Source organism: Bison bison, unplaced genomic scaffold (assembly GCF_000754665.1).
Source record: "Bison bison bison isolate TAMUID 2011002044 unplaced genomic scaffold, Bison_UMD1.0 scf7180017864456, whole genome shotgun sequence".
In the NCBI taxonomy this organism is placed as follows: Eukaryota; Metazoa; Chordata; class Mammalia; order Artiodactyla; family Bovidae; genus Bison; species Bison bison.
The window spans coordinates 2,710,935-2,717,509 of record NW_011495018.1 but is presented as its reverse complement, the minus strand read 5'-3'; positions in this window follow the sequence as shown (position 1 = coordinate 2,717,509).

The following is a 6,575-nucleotide window of genomic DNA, read 5'->3' as shown; positions in this document are numbered from 1 at the left end:
CCTGGAGACGCCGCCAAGCAGCCCAGGGAAGCCAGTCTGGGGCTCTGTGATGACGGGGCGGGGCAGGAGGGGCGGGGGCGGGGGGGGTGGAGATAGGGGAGAGGTGGGGTCCAGGCTCAGATTCTGGTCCTCTGAGTGTCCGCATGCCTCTGGATCCAACTGTTTCCCATCACGTGCCAAGAGATGTCAGCAATCTTTATACTGTAAAGTCCCTTTTAGATCCATGCAGCTGCATCGTATTAATCAGTGCTAACCAAATGCCGCTTTCAGTCAGCTCAGTTCAGTTCAGTCACTCAGTTGTGTCCGACTCTGCAACCCCATGGACTGCAGCACGCCAGGCCTTCCTGCCCATCACCAACTCCCAGAGCTTACTCAAACTCATGCCCATTGAGTCGGTGATGCCATCCAACCATCTCATCCTCTGTTGTCCCCTTCTCCTCCTGCCCTCAATCTTTCCCAGCATCAGGGTCTTTTCCAATGAGTTAGCTCTTTGAATCAGGTGGCCAAAGTATTGGAGTTTCAGCTTCAACATCAGTCCTTCCAATGAATATTCAGGACTGATTTCCTTTAGGATGGACTGGTTGGATCTTTTTGCTGTCCAAGGGACTCTCAAGAGTCTTCCCAGCAAAAGCATCAGTTCTTCAGCACTCAGCTTTCCTTATAGTCCAGTTCACATAATGGCGCATTATTGTGAGATTTGCTTTCTAAATAGTAAACAGAAAAATATTTTAGATTCTTCCTGACAGATTTTCTAAGCATCTCTTGACTTGCCCATCAAAAACCTGCTTTAAACGATCACAGCACTGCAGAAGATGTGGGAGTCCTTACAGAGGTAAGAAAATTAAATTGCAGAAGAAAAGTGGTGGCCTTTCACCGTGGGGGTTTACTACAGGTGGCACCCACTCCAGTGCTCTTGCCTGGAAAACCCCGTGGACGGAGGAGCCTGGTGGGCTGCAGTCCATGGGGTCGCGAAGAGTCGGACACGACTGAGCGACTTAGCAGCAGCAGCAGCAGCAGCAGCAGCAGTCCATGCTCCATTTCTGCTAAATCATGTTCTTTCCCTACCCAGTACAGCCTTCTAGCGCTCTCAGGAGCTCCACAGGAGACAGGCTGACATGCTGACCTGGGAAGGTCTCCCTCCAGGTGAAGCGAGACGGCCGGGCTACAGCGTGTGCACGGAAATGCACACACGCACATACATGCACACACGCACATATGCACATACCCGAGCGTGAGAGGAAGCACATGTGTGCAGGCACACTCCTGCGCCCACACCGCATTTCTAGGTGTGTGTGTTTCCGCACGTGAGGGCAAAGCAGGATGCCCAGCAGGGCGCCCAGGCCTGGCTTCAGGGAATGACTGGGCAGGGGCAGGAGGCCCACAGAGCTCAAGGGGGAATCGACTTGATTGGTGGAAGTTTTTAAGTTCATAAGACTTTCCTGAAAAAACTGCTCATACAGATGCTCATGTGTCTTTTCAGATCCCTGTTGCTGAGAACAATGAGAAGGGGACCCAGCTGGACCTTCGGGAGTGGAAGCGCCGCTCGGCCCTCAGATCTCTCCCAGAAGGGGCTGCTTTCAGGACACCCCAGAGCCCCCTGCTGAGCTGACTGACCGCAGGGCCCTCTGCTCTCAGAGGTTCCAGCTCTGCCCTGGGAGGTGGACGTCTCAGTGGGGCTGTGGGTCCCTCTGCCCAGGCCTTGGCTCCCCAGGCGGTGGCACCTGGGCCCTGAGAAACTGCCAAGCTGACTGTGCCCGGGCGTGGGGGCACTGTGGTCCACCCTGCAGGGGGGTGGGTTGGGTGAAAGTCGTTCAGTCAGGTCCAACTCTTTGCAATCCCATGGACTACACAGTCCCTGGAATTCTCCCGGCCAAAACACTGGAGTGGGTAGCCGTTCCCTTCTCCAGGACCCCTGTGGGCTGTGCTTTGATTGGACATGGATGTTGGAGAGTCACCCATTTCATATGTGTTCAGGGAAGCTCCCCTCCAGGTATGACGTGGACACGTGTGGTGTCATATGGTTACCTTGTGAGGGGTGGAAGTTTCCTGTTGAATTCACAGAAGGATTACTCAGCTGGATGGAAGAGACTTCTAAAAGCCAGGCTCCCATGGATCTTTAAAACACCCAACATCTTCATTACACAGGTTTCTATTCCCTTGGCTCCTGTCCTTCTAAACTTTACGTTCGATTGAAGGAAAGAAATTAGAAAGGCCACATTGTCCCCTAGATCATTTAAGAATTACTGTGAGCTTGAAAGCCGACTTGGAAATCAATGCCATTAGAAAAAGATGTGCAGAAATATAATTAAGGGTTCATACCTCTGTATAATAAGAAGCTCATATAAATGGGTAAGAAACACATAAATGTCCCAACAGATTAATAGGAAAAGGGCAGAAACAAGCAATTCCAAGAGAAGAGAATACAAATTTTAATGTGAAGAAGGAGATTTAACTACATGGTAAAAGAAAAAATGAATATTAAACATGACACGATTCTTCTCCCACCCAACTGACAGAATTTTTCCTCATAGTAGCCAGTGCAGAGATGGGACATGAGTGAGATGGGAAATGTCACATGTTGGTGGACACAGCGCTTCCATAAAACAATTTGGCGAGAAGTAATGTGAACCTTAAAATACTCGTATCCTTGGCCCTCATAACTTTGTTCTGGGAATTTAACCAAAGAAAACCTTCTGAAAAGCTTTATAAAGATGTTCACAGAAGTGTTATTTATAATAATGAAAACATGCAAGTGTTTATAATAATGAAACAATGAAAATTTTAAATCACATTTAAAATAATAAATGTCACAAAAATAGATGTCCAAATGGGAACCAAATTACTGTCCTTACATTTGATGGGATATTATTTAACCATTAAAAACTGTATTTACAAAGCCAATATTGACGTATTTAGACCTCCCATCTAAGGAAAAATAAAACAAATTGAAGTTTTATCTTCTGATTGATTACTACTAAAACACAAAGCTACAGGGAAAAATAAGTCTCTAAGAAAATGTACTGGTAGAGTAATCACATTTAGGAACAATGGATGATTTCAGTGTCTTTTTTTTCTCAGGTCTCACAATATTCTTCATGACCAAGTATTACATTTAAAGTCAACATAAAAACATCTTTGAATTGTTTCTCCATTAAAAAAAAAACAACAACTGGAGAGAGAGCACCACAGGGCCTGACAGATTAGCCCCTCGCTTTTCGTTGTTGTTCAGTAGCTCAGTCGTGTCTGACTCCGCATCCCCACGGACTGTAGCACGCCAGGCTTCCCTGTCCATCCCCATCTCCCGCAGTTTGCTCAAATCATGTCCACTGAGTCGGTGATGCCATCCAACCATCTCATCCTCTGCCTCCTTCTTCTCCTTTTGCCTTCATTCTTTCCCAGCATCAGGGTCTTTTCCAGTGAGTCCACTCTTCACATCAGATGGCCTAAGTGTGAGAACTTCAGCTGCAGCATCAGTCCTTCCAATGAATATTCAGAGTTGATTTCCTTTTGGATTGACTGGTTTGATCTCCTTGCAGTCCATGGGACTCTCAAGAGTCTTCTCCAGCACCTCACTGGTCGGGAAATGGAGGCCAGGGGGTCTGCAGGCTCCTTACAGCACTCGTTGGAAGCAAACACCTCTGTAGAGTCTGTCGTCAATATTTGTTCACTGCATCAACTCCTATTAGTTAATTAATTCTAGACAGCTATTATTTTCTAACTAGGAGAGTGTCCTGGGGAGAATCACCGCTTCTCTCTTCCACCCAACAAACATGCTTTGAGGGTCTGGCTGGATAAATAGACAAGGGAACATTCTGGTGCCATATGATAAATGTGATGCCCCCCACATGGAGTAGTCCCCGAGAATAATGTTCAAAAAACAAAGCAACTTACTGCTTAAAAAGTAAGCACTGGCCACCTAACAAGTGTTAATAGATTCATTTGGTGAAATAACTTCTTCTGCTGTCCATCTATGAACTCTTATTGGCAGATCCACCTGCAAAATTAGCACACCTTCAGAATGGCCCCAAATACAGTGCTTTTGACCTAGGCAGGGATCAGTCAGCATCGTAGTCAAGGCCTGGGATCACATGAGCTGAGAACACCCCCGTCGTTGGGCCACATGGGCCACACCTGTGGAAGCCGACGCCTTTATTCTGGAGTGCTTTGGTCTTTTTCCGTGCCGTCCTCTGGGAGACTGCATGGAGCCAAAGGCAAGATTCCGAGACAGGAAGCTGAAGCCCAGGGCCTCTGTCCTTCCACTGACGGCGCAGCTGATCCTGGACAAGCCTCTCGGTCGTCCTCTGCCTCAGCTTACACATCTGTAAGAAGACCGCAGAGCCCTGGGCACGCACTCTTTAATTCTTTGCTCCTGTGGCTTTTTTTTAAAGCTTAACACAATGAGAATAATTCCACTGGATCCTATCAACTCAACCTAAATCACTTGCTGGTATAAAGATAAATTGGAAATACTAATGCTTAGTGAATACATTACTCTGTACTTCTTTTACTTAGCGAAACATTTAATTAGTATTTACTAGAAAATTACTATCAATTACTAAAAATGACTACAAATTACTAGCAAAATGGATAAATTTTCTCTCTACCACTAAAATAAATTCAATTACTAACTTTAAGTAATTGCGGGTAATTTATTTCTTGGAGGGCAGAGAGCTACAGACAAAGTGGAGGGAGATGATTAAGATGTTCAGAGTGGCTGATTTATGAGGGAAACTTAAATAGCTAAATCTGGGTGGCTGAGCCAGGCAGGCAGAAATGCACACGGCAAGACATCCGCAAATAGCTTAGCCAACATGCAGATTCTCCCTGTGGCTTAGTGAGGACTCGGGAGGGCAGCCGCGGTGCAGAGGAGATCAGTCTAATCGGAGGCTTGCTTCCAAAAATCTTAGGGGCTTTCTTGATGGTGAGATCTAAGACCCTGCCACTGCCTCCCAAAGGAAGGTGTTCGCACCCAGACCTTAGGACAAAGGGGGAGAGAAAGTTTTGCAAGATGATTTCAGAGGCTTTTGAAGGGAAAGGGAAGGGTTAGATGCCATGTTTTAAATGCTTCTTCCCCCTCTTCAGCAGGAGGAGAAGTTTCTGTCCCGATGACATGTCAGTGCTGCACACGTGTTTGGGGGTGACGTGGGCCCTGGGGACATCAGGGTGGTCCTCTCAGGCAAGCATCTCCTGGCTGCACCAGGTACGCCCCACACCACCTCCACGCCAAGGAACCGTCTGGCCCGGAGTCCCAGGATGCCTGGTCTCACTTGGGAATGCAACGTTAAGAGCCACACCAAAGACCACGGAATGATTCCCACCTCGGGTGCAGAAAGTAGAGGACAAAGGGCGGCTCAGACTTCCCCATTCCAGAGGGAGTACAGCGTCATGCTGCATTTGGCGTCAAACACCTTGGGTTGGGCTCAAATTTTGTTGCTATATCCCCAGAATTGTGTGACCTAAAGCTTACCCAGCATCAGGCTCAGTCACCTCATCTTAAAATAGCTAAAATATTAGCTATTACTAAAATAGCTCAAATATTAGCTATTACTAAAATAGCTCCTTCAGATAAACAGACGATGGTGTATCCAGACAAAGGAATATTATCCAGCAATTAAAAGAACTGAGCCGTCGAGCTACACAGACAAGGAGGAAGCTTAAACACGTATTGCTTAGTGAAAGAAGCCAGTTGAAAAGTCTGCACGCTGCATGATGCCAACTCTGACATTCTGGGAAAGGCAAGACAGTAGAGACAGTAAAAGCCCAGGCGTTGGCAGGGGAGAGGGGCTGAGCAGAGCACAGAGGGTCCTGAGGCCAGTGAGACTAGCCTGTGTGACTCTGTGATGAGTGATGGGAAGTCACACATTTGGCAAAACTTATGGTTAGATAGCATCACCCACTCAACGGATGTGAATTTGAGCAAATTCCAGGGGATAGTGGAGGACAGAAGAGCCTGGCATGCTGCCGTCCGTGGGGTCGCAAAGAGTCAGACACCACTGAGCAGCTGAACTCCGCAACAAGTAGAATGCACAGAACAGGAGGAAACCCTCAGCTAGAGTGTGTGTGCCGGCTAAGCCGCTTCAGTCGTGTCCGACTCTGTGCAACCCCATGGACTGTAGCCTGCCAGGCTCCTCTGTCCCTAGGATTCTCCAGGCAAGAATACTGGAGTGGGTTGCCATGCCTTCCTCCAGGGGACTTTCCCAACCCAGAGACTGAACCCAAGTTTCCTGCATTGCTGGTGAGTTCTTTATCATGATCACCACCTGGGAAGCCCCAGCTAAAGTATGGATGATAGTTAATAATAATAATGTATCAATATTGGGTCCTCAACTCTAAGGAATGAACTTCCCAAGGTCAGGCTGGTTAATAAGAGGGGAAGCTGAGGGGTGAGGGAGAGAGAGGGAATGGGGGATACCTCTCTGCACTTTCCACCCAGACATCTGTCAACCTGAAACTGCCTAAAAATAAAATCTCAGAAAGGAACAGCTACTCGGCATGATTGCAGTGTGGATGGGCTGAGGCAGAGCCCTGGGCCTGGGTGCTGCCAGTGGTGCTGGCAGGGGGTCGGGGGGTAGAGG